Here is a 14,509-nt window from a genome sequence, read left to right as displayed (position 1 = left end):
GTACAGATATGATCTTTAACTCAAGAGAAACTTCTCAGGATATTTATGTCAGAAAGAGACCTGGTTGTGTGAAAGAGTAAGAATATTCTTTATTTGGGCTATTCCAGAGAGGAGTGGTGCTTACGTGTTATCAGAGCAATAAACTAAGTTATATAACTGAGCCCAAATCAAGAGCAGAACTCTTTACTCTTCCTCTTTGCAAACAAAAAAAGCCTTTAGTTTTAAAGATGCACAGAAGGTTTCTAGGAATATCCCGATTGAATCTCATTTCTTTAAACCAAGAACATTTATGGTTGGAAAATGTCTCGAAATATATTTGTTACTTCTAATCTGTTTATTTTTCCTTGAAGAGGAAACCTTTTGTTTTCCCTCAAAAGTTTTAAAATGGCATAAACTTTTTGTAAGTGTTTTAGAGTGCCCTTCTTACATTACCTGCCGGTTGCTTTTAACTCTTGATGCATACGAAAGAGATGTTTGATGTACAAATATGGAATCAAATTACATGCTAATAAGTAGTCCTTTGGGTATCAATATTTATATTAATTGGGGAGTTAGTTATCTGGCAAGGCTTAAGCAACTGCTTACCAAACCCAGAAAAAGACATGAACCATTTTTCCAAGGTGTGACAATCAGTGGAGAACAGAGGTTTAAACCCCCAAAATGAACAGTCAAACCAACTGATACTGCCTCATTGTACTGTAAAAGTATACGAAGTAAGATCTTTTATGAAAGCTTGTAATGTACTAAGCTTACAAGTCATTGTGAGGTATGTATAGAGACTGTGGTTATGAATGTATCTATTTGTGTATCTAGAAAACTGTGCTTATAATTTGTGTGCAGCTTCAGCTCCACCTCACAGCAGGGGCTCCTTAACATCTACACTTGCCCCAGAGGTTGCTTCACATCCTTCAGGGCTTTTCCAACTCTTTACCAGGTAGCATACATTTGTCAAAAGTTTTACCACCCATGTCATATAACAGCCCTGCATAGTTCCCCTGCTCATAGCGACGCTCTGAGCCACCTCATTGCCTAACTATACCACTGTCTCATCTCACCCAGTAGGCCTCCCTACTCCCAGTGGAGTCCTGGCCCACAGCTTTTCTTACCTGTACCAGGCTGTCACCACACCTAGCAGATTCTGGGCTGCAGCACCTGTGCCTCGGTTTCCCTACTGTGAGGCGTAGCTGAATACTGCAGCACTAAATTATGAGCAGAGATTTCTAGATACAGAAATATATACATTTGTAACCACAGTCTGTATACATCTCCCGGGGTAACCATTAAGTTTAGAACATTACAAGCTTTCAGAAGAGAACTTACTCAATATACTTTTATAGCATGATAATACAGTATGCAGTCAGTTGATTCAGCTGCTCAATTTTGGGGAGTTTAAACCTTCTGTTTTCCCCTAAGGGTGGCTGTATCGTGAATGTCACACAAGTATTGTTGAGTAAATAGACCATAAATACTTTGATGTCCATTTAAGATAAAGAATCATTTAAGTTTCAAAAGGCTATTTTAAGAGCTCAAAGACTTTTTCTACAGTGTTTGGACTCTATAGTGTTGAGACTCATTTTAAACAAAATGTCAACTACTATTAAACCCTGATGGAACTAAAAGGGATAGCTCAGAAATTTCAGTGAATAAAAGAAAAAGTTAAAACTCCTTTCTTAAAGATGTTCTGAACATTTCCCACTCCAAGACAAAAGCAATGTGCATAAAATTGAAGAATGAAAATCCTTCTGCATATGCATTAGCAAACTGCATATTCACGAGCTGACGATGCTAGCAAGGCCATCCTCTGATGATGTTGAGCCAATGAGATGGTGACAGCGGCTGATATTTGAATCCAGCTAATTCCGTGAAAGACGTGTGCCTTCCACCTTATTCCTCAAATTCCTCTTAACTGAGGCACCCTCACACATTCGCTCAGACACTTACTCTAGTATTCTTATTCTTATGCATACCTGTTTATGTTCTCTCCTACACTTCCCTTCCCAGCTCAGGCTGCTAATCTCATCACACCTTCAAGCTGACACCTCTACAAGCAAGCAAACAGCAGTGTCGACAAGATTAATAATAAGAACAAAGAAGTCACAATATACCATCAGGAAGCAGCAATCTGCCAACCCAAGCACTGTTTCTGCAACGTGACATCACCAGGACTTCAACTCTATTGGTGATATGGAGTTTGCAAAAGAACTGCCAGATACTGGATTTTAAATTTTTGTTAAAATTATTTTAATGGGATATTGAAATGTTGTTTTAATATAAAAGGTACTAACAGAAGCTGTTAAAATACCAGTTGGTTTAGACTAGGGCTGTCAAGCAATTAAAAAATTAATCTTGATTAAGCACGCTGTTAAACAATAATATAGTATCATTTATTTAAATATTTTTAGATGTTTTCTACATTTTCAAATATATTGATTTCAATTACAATGCAGAATACAAAGTGTACAGTGCTCAGTTTGATTACAAATATTTGACCTGTAAAAAAACAAAAGAAATAGTATTTTTCAATTCACCTAATACAGATACTGTAGTGCAATCTCTTTATCATGAAAGTTGAACATACAAATGTAGAATTATGTACAAAAAATACTGCATTCAAAAATAAAACAACGTAGAACTTTAGAGCCTGCAAGCCCACTCAGTTCTACTTCAGCCAATCACTCAAACAAACAAGTTTGGTTACAATGTGCAGGAGATAACGTTGCTCGCTTTTTGTTTAAAATGTCACCTGAAAGTGAGAAAGGAATTTGCATGGCACTGTTGTAGCCAGAGTCGCAAGATATTTACATGCCAGATGCACTAAAGATTCCTATGTCCCTTCATGCTTCAACCACCATTCCAGAGGACACGTGCCCATGCTGATGATGGGTTCTGCTCAATAACAATCCAAAGCAGAGCGGACAGGCGCATATTCATTTTCATCATCTGAGTCAGATGCCACCAGCAGAAGCTTGATTTTCTTTTTTGGTGGTTCAGGTTCTGTAGTTTCCGCATCTGAGTGTTGCTCTTTTAAGGCTTCTGAAAGAATGTTCCACACCTTGTCACACACAGATTTTGGACAGCACTTCAGATTCGTAAGCCTTGGGTCAAGTGCTGTAGCTATTTTTGTAAATCCCACATTGGTACCTTCTTTGCGTTTTGTCAAATCTGCTGTTAAAACGTTCTTAAAATGAACATGTGCTGGGTCCATAGGTGCTGACTTCTACTGGCGCCAGTGGGTGCTCAACCTCCCTCTGTCCCCGGCCCTGTCCCCCCTCCCACCCCTATTCCGACTCCTTCCTCAAATCCCCCCTCTAACCCCACCTCTTCCCCACTTCCTCCCTTGAGCGTGCCACGTTCCCACTCCTCCCCACTCCCTCCCAGAGTTTCCTACAGCTGTTTGGCAGCAGCAAGCATTGGGAGGAGGGGGTATGAGGTGTGCTCAGGGGAGGAGGTTGAGGTGGAGGAGGAGTTGAGGTGGGGTGGGGCGGGACGAGGAGCTTGGCTGCTCTTGGTTGCAGAGCACCCACTAATTTTTCCCCGGGTCTGGAGAATCGACAGAGTCGGCACCTATGTCTGGGTCATCATCCGGGACTGCTATAACATGAAATATATGGCAGAATGCAGGTAAAACAGAACAGGAGACATACAATTCTCCCCCAAGGAGTTCAGTCACAAATTTAATTAATGCATTATTTTTTTAACGAGCATCATCAGCAGGGAAGCATGTCCTCTGGAATGGTAGCTGAAACATGAAGGGCCATACTAATGTTTAGCATATCTGGCACATAAATACCTTGCAATGATGGCTACAAAAGTGCCAGGTGAATGCCTGTTCTCACTTTCAGGTGACATTGTAAATAGAAAATGGGCAGCATTATCTCCCGTAAATGTAAACAAACTTGTTTGTCTTAGCAGTTGGATGAACAAGAAGTAGGACTGAGTGGACTTGTAGGCTATAAAGTTTTACATTGTTCTGGTTTTTAGTGCAGTTATGTAAAAAAAAAATCTATATTTGTAAGTTACAAGTTCTGTAGCGCAATCTCTTTATCGTGAAAGTGTATGAGGTGAACTAAAAATACTATCTTTATCATTATTACAGCACAAATATTTGTAATAAAAATAATAATATAAAGTGAGCACTGTACACTTTGTATTCTATGTTGTAATAGAAATCAATATATTTGAAAATGTAGAAAATCAAAAATATTTAATAAATTTCAATTGGTATTTTATTGTTTAACAGTCTGATTAATCGTGATTAATTTTTTAATCATAATTAATTTTTGAGTTAATCTTGTGAGTTAACTGCAATTAACTGACAGCCCTAGTTTAGACATTGTATTCTAGAAAGAAGACATAAAATAACATTGGTAAACAGAGAAAGTTAGTGGGATTGAATGTAAGATTAATGATGTTCTCATCTGAAGACGGTTCTTTGAATGACTTTTTAAGTAATCTATTTAAATACTCTCAATTTGTATGTGACTTAGTTAAGATCATTTACCTATCTCCATTCATAAATCGGGTTACCCCTGATTACCCAAACAGGATTTTCCAACCGTTATAAGAAATTCCATAGGCCTTCTATAAGCCATTTTAGTTAGTTGTGATTACAATAAGACAAAACTCACTACTGATATTTGGATTAAGATATTGGAGTTGTATCTTACTTAGGTAAGTGTCCCCATTAGAGTGGACCTAATCATAAGGTGTAGTCACTATTAACAGTTTTCCATAGGAAAATATATAGAGGTGACTGTGACTGAAGTACAATTTTTACTATTTGTTTGTGTTCTGTTTTGGTTTTCTTTTTTTCCTTTTAGTAATAAGATACTAATAAACAATAAATTGGGAGTATGTTGCCTGTCTTTAATTGTGGTGTTGCCAAAGGTATGGTAAAGAACCTCATGCAATTACAATAGTGGGAGAGGTTTATCCATGGAGTGGCATTAACAGAGAGAAGATTTGGCCTGCCACTTTGTTTTTCTAGATTATACATTTTTTTGTAATTTGGGGAACTAAATTACTTGGTGCTTAACACCCCTAAGAATCTGTTCAGACTTACTAGTTATATTTGTTGACCTTTGACCCCTGACCTGATATTGGGAGGTCCCTACCTAAAATCAAACTATAAATTGTTTGGAAAAACTAAGATGCATAAGGAAGTGATAATAAAAACAATGATATTATGAAAGTAGGGGGAAAATAAGATTTTAAATTGGCTTTGGAATAAGTTTGAGGCCTAACACACCATCTAGCAGTTAGTATAACTTAGCCCAAGTGTTTGATCTAGGGTTATAAGATTTAGCAATATGCATCTTGTGATAAATACAAACTTCAGAATAACAGTTTGAGAAAGAATTAGCAGATTTTTAAAGGCTTTTTGTATATGTAACCATGAAGCAGCAGGATTTATGTATTGAAAGCACTGCATAATGTATCAATTCAAGAGGACTATACTAGCAGTCAGAATCCTAATTGTGGTCCCTTAGAACGGCAACCAGGGGCAAGAGGCCAAAAACTAATCAATGGTCCTGGCAATGTCAGAATATAAGAAAAAAGGGTTATAAAAGATTGTCAGACCAACTCCTAGTCCTTGAAGGAGACGGAGGACCCTTGAACTATGAATCCCTGCACCCGGATTAGTAGCCCAGGGAAACCAGACTTTAGTCCAGTTTTACTGCAAGAGTGCAAGTCACTGTGTTTCAATGGGATACATGCTGACCCAGTGGTGGACCCCTCCGCCACTGTTAGGGCCCTGGGCTGAGAATAGGTGAAGTAGGGTGGGTCCAGATCGACATACCCCCAACCCCACCCCTGAAGTGGCAGCTGACTCCTCCGTGGCTGGAAGACCTGTGCTGTGTTTTGGCTGCAGCGCCCCAGACTGTGTGTTTGCTGGCTGCCTTAACCAGGGACAGTTAGGCTAAAGCCTGCTCCCTGCTCTGCCCACACAGAGGGTCAGAGCCTTAGACTGGTGATTTCTGTCCACCCTAGCTGGGAGGCTCAGGGTTAAAGACTGCTTAGTTCGCAACCCCACCTGGGGCCAGAGCTCTAGATTGTTAACAGTTGTTTTTCCCCAGCCAGAAGGGTCTGAGCTATAGCCTGCTTGTCACTTGCCTCACCACCACCATCACCCAGGGAGCCCAATCCTGAATATTGTTGCCTGGTGCTGTGAAGTGGAGTGGACTCCCTCCCCACTTGAAGAGCACTTGAGAGCAAGGGACCACTGCAGGCAAATATAGTACCAATCTATAAAAATGGGAATAAAGACAACCCAGAGAACTACAGACCGGTAACCTTAACTTCAGTTCCCAGAAAGATAATGGAGCAAATAATCAAGCAATCAAGTTTGCAGACACCTAGAAGATGGTAAGGTGATAAGTAACAGTCAGCATGGATTTGTCAAGAACTAATCATGTCAATGTCAAACCAAACTAATAGCTGTCTTTAAGAGGGTAACAAGCCTTGTGGATGGGGGAAAGTGGTAAATGTGGTATATCTTTACTTTATTAAGGCTTCTGATAATGTCTCTCATGATCTTCTCATAAACAAAGTAGGGAAATACAACCTCGATGGAGCTACTATAAGGTGGATGCATAACTGGCTGGAAAACCATTCCCAGAGAGTAGTTATCAGCGGTTTACAGTCAAGCTGGAAGGGCATAACAAGTGAGATCATGCAGGGTTCAGTTCTGGGTCTAGTTCTCTTCAGTATTTTCATCAATGATTTAGATAATGGCATAGAGAGTACACTTGTAAAGTTTGTGAATGACAGCAATATGGGACAGTTTGCAAGTGCTTTGGAAGATAGGATTAAAATTCAAACTGATCTGGAAAAAATGGAGAAATGGTCTGAGGTAAATAGGATGAAATTCAATGAGGACAAATGCAAGTACTCCACTTAGGAAGGAACAATCAGTTGCACATGTACAAAATGGGAAAGGACTGCCAAGAAAAGAGAACTGGGGAAAAGGGATCTAGTGGACCACTGTTGTACCAATAAAATAAAAACCAGCAGGATCTTATTAAAGGGAAAAAGGCAAAATACCACATTTATTGTGAATACAGAAAGAATCATAGTAAGCAGTTAGTTATAGCTATAACATTCCATTCAATCTCATATTTATTCACACATTCATTCATACAAACACACACACACATACACACCCACACACACAGGTTCTGCAAGGTTGTTATCATAGTTACCAGCCTTAGAGTTGCTCATGCCAAGCCACTGGCCAGGTGGCCTGGACATGAGGAGGGAGCAGGGCCTTGTCAGATGCTCATCTGATGCTCCTGGAAGTTGGTTTGCAGAATCAGACCCCAAAGTTCTCACTTTTTAGAGTCTATTTTTATAGGAATTTCTTCCTATGCCAGTCTATGGGAATTGCTTCATCATGCTGTTGCTGAATCAATCAGCAGATAGCACATTCCTGACGGCTCCAAGATGTTATCTTGTTCTTTGGTTCTCCCATTCTTGAGGCTGTTGGGTGGATTCCAGTCTGCCCTCCGGGTGGGGTCCTCTGGTTATTTCCACTTGACGCCTTCTTCAGCCGATGGACACTGGATTCTTAGGCTGGCACCTCCCTGATCATTCAGTTATTATCCACACCAAGCATCCATCTACATACATCCTCTATCTCTATTTTAATCACAATTGTTAATACAACAAAAGGGTGGGGAGTCTCTGGGTGCTGTTTCTGTTGTTAGAGTATTGCTTTGAGTCTCTCTCTCTGTGAATTGCTTTGAGAACAGACTCTGTCTTAGAATGTACTAACACAATTAGCAGCTTGCAAGTTTCACACATAGAGGGAGAGAAACAGTACCAAAAACCAAGAGACCTCTTAATTAGTAATACCCTGGAATTTAAACTCTGGGGAATCAAACTCATTTGTGATTTTAATACAGAACTTCTTTAATATGATCCAACACCACAAACTAAATATGATTCAACAATGTAAAACTGTTGCAAAAAAAAGCGCAAACATCATTCTGGGCTCTATTAGCAGGAGCATGGTAAGCAAGACACGAGAAGTAATTCTTCCATTCTATTCTACGCTGATTAGGCCTTGACTGGAGTATTGTGTCCAGTTCTGGGAGCCACATTTCAGGAAAGAGGTGGATAAATTGGATAAAGCCCAGAGAAGAGCAACACAAATGATTAAAGATCCACAAAACATGCCCTATGAGGGAAGTTTATAAAAAATACATTTGTTTAGTCTAAAGATGAGAAGACGTAACAGTTTTCAAAGACATAAAAGGTTGTTGTAAGGAGGAGAAAAAAAATCTCTTGAAATTCTGTGGATCGGACAAGAATCAATGGGCTTAATTTGCAGCAAGAGCAGTTTAGGTTGGACATTAGGAAAAACTTCCTAAGTGTCAGGGTGGTTAAGCAATGGAATAAATTACCTAAGGAGGTTGTGGAATCTCTGTCATTGGAGATTTTTAAGAGCAGTTTAGACAAACACCTGTCAGCGATAGTCTAGATAATAGTTAGTCCTGCAATGAGTGCAAGGGACTAGACTAGATGACCTCTCGAGGTCCCTTCCAGTCCTATGCTTCTACAACCTGTTATTAGTGATTTGTGTATTTAACACCTTAAATCAAAGGTTGCTATTTGTTGATGCTAATAAACCTGATACACAATACTGTACATATTGTTTCCAAAATGATGTGGATTGGCATAAGGGTGTCATTGTTTGGTAGGATGGCCTGTGCATATTAAGTGCATAAGACATAATGATGGTAGAAATTCTGTTGACTGATTTTCTGTTATTTATACTGAGCATTGTTTTGTACTCATTTTAATGGGCAATTACATTAAACATATAAATCCTGACTTAAGTGTTCACAGTTCCTGTGCCATAAAAATGTCTTATCTAAATTTTACAGTGTTTAAGGAAGGGAATTTCTCAGTGGCATATTTAATTTCAAGAAAGTCTAGCTCTTATTGCAAGAAGAAATTTTTCAGTTTAATACGATGTCCTATAAATCAACAAATTATATCTGACAAAACACCAAAGGTTATTGTATTATTTTATTCTGTGAGTTCACAAATGCCAAGCATTCAGATTACAACCTAAGAAAGAAGTCTATATTGATAACTAAAATTTGCAAAAGTAGTAAATGCTTCAACGAAGTAGAAGCTTATAAATTATATTTTGCATGTCACACCAAAAAAAGCAAAACACTAACAGTATAAAGGTTACATTATAAGTACTTCAACATAAAGGATGCTTCCTTACATATGCCGGTTGGTTAACATTAATAAAGCATTGATCAGTTCTTGAGTATTGGATGTTTTAACATAAATCAAGCTACCAAGCAAATATAGTACGATTATTTTACATTTGCAGGTACCTAATAAGGAAAAGAAAATTTGGATTGAAATGAGTGGCTTACCACAGATTTTCTTTGCTTATGGAATTTCAAACAAAAGAAACTTTTCAGAAGTTCTGTCTAGAATTTGTAATAGTCAGTGATACCTTAAAACACAGATTTTACACCACACTGGTTCAAATCCAGATGCAATCAGCAATGTAATTAGTTTTTTAGCCCACTTCATTTTTTTGGAACCAGCAAAATCACTTTTGCATTAGTTGGTTAGCCAGAACGTGATCTTCTGTACTGAAGGCCCAGACCAAAATTCTTTCCCAGATGGTTTGGGCTATAGCCAGACCAAGCATTTCTTACTACTCTCCACTTTGTAGTATCAGGGAGCAGCCATACTGCCAAACTTCACACACCTGGTGGAATCAATGGTTCAGTTGGAGGCAATGCACATATAAGATCTCTAACCACAGGCATCAACATTACTAATAGTTAGATTTGACATAACCCTTTGTTCCAGAGGACAGACACCTTTAAACGTAGATGGAAGGAGAAATGTCTTAGACACACAGGTTGTGTCTTAACACTTGTTTTACTGGTGTCAGTTACCTGTGTAGTGGGGCTCCTTTTTCATTGATTGTCCCAGATACCCACCCCTCAATGCAAGTTCAGAGCCCTTCTGCTAACTTCTGCCTTCCCCAAAGTTGTAGAATAGCTAAAATGTGTGAATATATCCCCAAAACATTGTAAAACTCATAATACCATACACAGAATTTAGCATTATTATTAAACAATTCATTAGATTAGCAACCAATCCAAACTGATCCTGTGGCCTCAGTCATAGATTAAGGGATTATTTTTCCCTTTGGGGCAGGGACAGATTCTAGCATGCAGTGTGACTTTATAATTTCCATGTACCAGGCTGCTCCCAGCACCCACCTTTCATCTCCAAACTCAGGCTGTTTGTCCTACTGCTTCTTTACAACAGGAACATACTTTCCCTCTCCTAGGGTGCCATCTTCATCCTCCAGTGCGAGGCCAGCTGGCAGCATGAAGCCAGGTGTGGAATTTCCTGCCTGCTCTAATCCATCAGCACTCTGGATGAGCAAAGTAGCCAATTCTTTCTCCCAGCCCATCATCTAACCAATTGGAGCTCAGAATCAGGGCCAATTCTTTTACAGAATCACTGCTAACATACCAATGTGCCACATCCAGTTTTCATGCTGCTTAGGAAGTTGATAATCAGAGTTGCCACCCTCTGATTTTATTAGAAGCTACAACTGATTCAGCATCTGCCCCTTGCTGAAATAAGCTCCAGACTGGTAAATTAGTCCCTTATTTTTAATTTTCTAGAGCACAGCAAGTTGGGGACTCTCTTACCAGATAGCCCATTATGCCTCTTTAGTTAGTTAGAACATACCCAGACTGGCCGATAGAATATTGTTGTGTCACTTGAACCTGGCCGCTATTGTGATCTAGAACAGTTGATATAAGAGCTGCTTACATTTACTTGGGACCTACTTGGGGGAACTATATAGTCTCATTCAGCATGTGAAAATACATACTTATATTAACTTGCCTTGTTGGCACTATTGGAACAATAGTGTCTTTCAGCAAAATAAGGATAAACCCAAGGTCTCTGTACCAAAATGAGTACAATGAAGCCATTTGTGCTGTCATTGGCTTTTTATTTTTAGTAGCGATAGCATCAGAGATAGTTTGGTGGCATGATGTGCTCCTCTTGACTTTTCAGGGAGGTGGGGCAAATACCACTGTGACCTTAAATGATGTTCCCTCATTAGATACAGCATCAAGATGAATCAAGTAGCTGAAGAAAGCTAAACTGAGAGTGAAGGGAGGCCTTGTGTGGTGGTTCCAAGGATTTGTTGATTATCAGCTGTTAGGATAGTTATAAAGGTGCCAGGCTAAGCTCTGTGCATAAGAATTTCATTGATATTGGTGGCCTATATCATGATTTCAATTCTAACCATTCAGAGTTATGCAAAAGACACTGACTTAAGCAAGTACAAAGGCAACAGCAGACATTCCACTGAGAATATAGCTGAAGACTCTGTGCTTAAATCAAATTGTGTGTTCTTTTGGCAATTGGAAGTAAAAATGGTTCACCCTTACTGCCTAAGTGGGGAGACTTTGAATTATGCCCAGTTCAGTTTGAAAGAAAACCTTCCTTAAAAACATGAACATACAATGATTATGGTGCACAGAAGCACTTGACTTCAAGATAATTTGTGAAGGTTTTCAAACATCTTAAAGAAGCTGTCAGCCAGACAGATCAATTATATAGCTACTTTGAAATTAAATTTGATTTAGAGCTTGCTTCATGACATGAAGGATTTAAAGATCTTCTTACAGGCGCTTGTATAATTAGCTGAGAACGAGCAAGAAGCAAGATAATGAATAAATGAGATGCTGCCAGATGAGGAAGCAAAATAAGTGATGTTGCATTGTTCTGCTGGTAAGACTGACACCACAGTGATTTGTATCCAAATCGTTCCATTCAGGATCTGAACGTGCTTCCTCTTCCACATAATTACATGTTTACAGAAGCAAAAGTGTTTCACTCAGATTCTGATGATGTATTGTTTCAACCAAGTTGTTTGCGATGAGGCACTTACGTAATTTGGTCAACATAGCTAGACATAGTGGTTTTAGGAAGCATAAGGTAATCTCAGTGAGGCTGCACTTATTTACACAAATAGCTTTTAGCAATTATCTACATATTTCAGTTAAACCTAGGTCCAACTACAGCAATGTGCTTCAATATTTTTAACATTGTTTGAACAAAAGTTAATTTTAAAAAGGCATTTAGAATTGTACTTTAAAGCCCAGAAGCAACTGTTGTGATCCTGTAGTCTGACCTCCTGTATGACACACGAATTAACTCAGGGAAATCTTGTGGCCGATTTGAACTAGAGACCCTCTTGTAGAAAAAAACATCCAAATCTTGCTGGGGAATCCACCACAATCCTCGGCCAGTAAGTAATGCAGCCAGTTACAGACAAGCCCGTGCAATCAAGCCCTTGCAGCCATGGGGTCCTGCCAGTAAGCATTAATACTGTACATTCTGTGCTTGCACTTAAATAATGGAAATGTATTAGCTCCAGAAATACATGCACTAGTACCTGGAAAACTGTTTGTTGTCTTTAACATGCATTCATTTTAGTAAGAGTGCCTCATGTTTGCCAGGAGCACTGACTGCTGTGCCAGTGTGTCTTAGTATTTTCTCTTTAAAATAAATGTTGCTATGCTATGTATGAAAACCAAATGGTGGTATTGCTAAGCTGCTAATAGAACTAGGATAAGAGTTCTGCTTTGAATGAAAGTCACCTCTGAACCCTATTAAGTCATACAGGCACATCCCGGTGCACAGCACTTTAAGTTTCGTAGCCTAAAGCAAGGCTAAACTGCTTCCCGTCCAGTACTAGGCTTTATTGGACTATAACTTTGTTAATTAACATTGTAGTAATAGTGTTTCATGTTTAAAGTGGCACAATTAATGTCTAAAGCATAAGGAAATAAAATAATTAAGATTCTGACATTATTTCTTTCTTAGCCATATTTTGCTTCCTGTGTGTTCAAAATCATGTTTAAAATATCCTCAGTTGTGCATTCAGGGTTATGCTTAAGAAGGAAAGCAGGAATAAAAAAAATTCTACATATCTGTTCAAATCAGATGGCCAGGTTATTCACATCCTTACACCGTACCATAGGCATGCATTGTTTACAGATAGTGTGAAAATATTTAGAGGCAGCGATAAGGAAGAAAACTGGCATTTTATCTAAAACCCCATGTGGACCATTAACTATTCAGAGTTCTGTTGAAGTGATCAGAATCCACATGCAGATCTTTTTTGTAGGATTAAGGCCTGTCTTACAATATAATGCTACTGTAAATGTCTTGACTTTCCTATTTTAACTGAACCTTAATGTTGCATAGACATTTCACTTTCTTTCCCTTCACCCCCCAAAAGAATATACATTCTTTTTGTCCTGTTGACTTTCAGCTTACAAAGCATTTTTTGTCTGAGCTGCAGGAGCCACAGTGTTCTCAAACTATCTCAAAATCTTGGTTGCTCATTCTTAAAGTCAAGCTAAGGATCAAAATGATCATTTTTCTCTCAGACACTACCCTTGTGAAGGTTAAGATGTTGATATGTCAAGTGTGTGCAGCTCTTGGGCTGCACATGGATGTGCATAAGGGGATGCATTTTCAAAAAGTTTCAGAGGATCTGAGCTATGTAGCTTGATTTTAATCAAAGCAGTGCAACAAAATCATGCACAGGGCTTTGTACATTTCAGAATAACTTTGTTAAGTGGGCATTCACAAATTTGGAGGAAAAATCCTGGTCCCATCCAAGTCAATTAGAGAACTCCTCAATTAGAGAATAATGATCTTTGTTAAAATTTCTACTATGTGCGCTAAATAAAGCATTTTCAAAAAGAAAAGGAGTACTTGTGGCACCTTAGAGACTATTCTCTAAGGTGCCACAAGCACTCCTTTTCATTTTTTGAATACAGACTAACACGGCTGCTACTCTGAAACAAAGCATTTTCAGGCAATCATAGTGAAATATCTGTAGTAAACACTGTGTTGACTTACACCTATGAAAGCCAATTGGAGTCCATAACACCACACAAGGTGTAAGAAAAGACACACTGTGGTCCAGTAACTTTACTTCAACAAACCCATATTCATGTTCTAGATATTCTTGTAACTACATCTCATTGACTATAGTATTATTACATGACTGGCAGCTCAGAACTATTTGCCCTACTGTGGAAAAGTCCCTTACCTCTGTGTCAGGTGCAAATCCTCCCCCAGCTTTTCTCTGACTGCATTCTAGTTTTCCAGTCACAAGCAGGGTGATGTGTCTCTACAGCCATACTGAAAGGTGTCTTTCCCCTCTAGGACACACAAGCGGAGAACAAAAGAAACTGCCTTATGACTTTTTGCAATCCAGTCCAAGAAAAGCAAAAGAGAATGGCTTGACTCCGAGCCAGTCCTCTCCAGAGAAACACAAATCAGCCTAACTCCCTGACCATATCTTGTGCTTGGCTTAACCATTTACAGAATCCAATAGCTCAGTGACCTTGAATCCTCTCCTCAGGGCTCTGAGGAGGCAGTCACTTTTCTCCACTCAGAGTTCTGTCTGAAAGCCAAA

General features: G+C 39.0%; 1 long non-coding RNA gene across 1 annotated transcript in view; it reads right to left on the bottom strand.

The window, feature by feature from the left end:
• The window catches only part of LOC311515191, a 53,940-nt gene extending 39,706 nt beyond the window's left edge, over positions 1 to 14,234 (bottom strand). Inside the window, exon 1 of the long non-coding RNA XR_014710078.1 lies at positions 14,141 to 14,234. This is a non-coding gene — a long non-coding RNA (uncharacterized lncRNA). The remainder of the gene's footprint in view (positions 1 to 14,140) is intronic.
• Between the last annotated feature and the right edge of the window lie 275 nt (positions 14,235 to 14,509).

This window comes from Lepidochelys olivacea (assembly GCF_965140295.1).
Source record: "Lepidochelys olivacea isolate rLepOli2 genome assembly, chromosome: 2".
In the NCBI taxonomy this organism is placed as follows: Eukaryota; Metazoa; Chordata; order Testudines; family Cheloniidae; genus Lepidochelys; species Lepidochelys olivacea.
The sequence above is the reverse complement of the archived record's forward strand: the minus strand, read 5'-3'. Positions and strand labels throughout refer to the sequence as shown.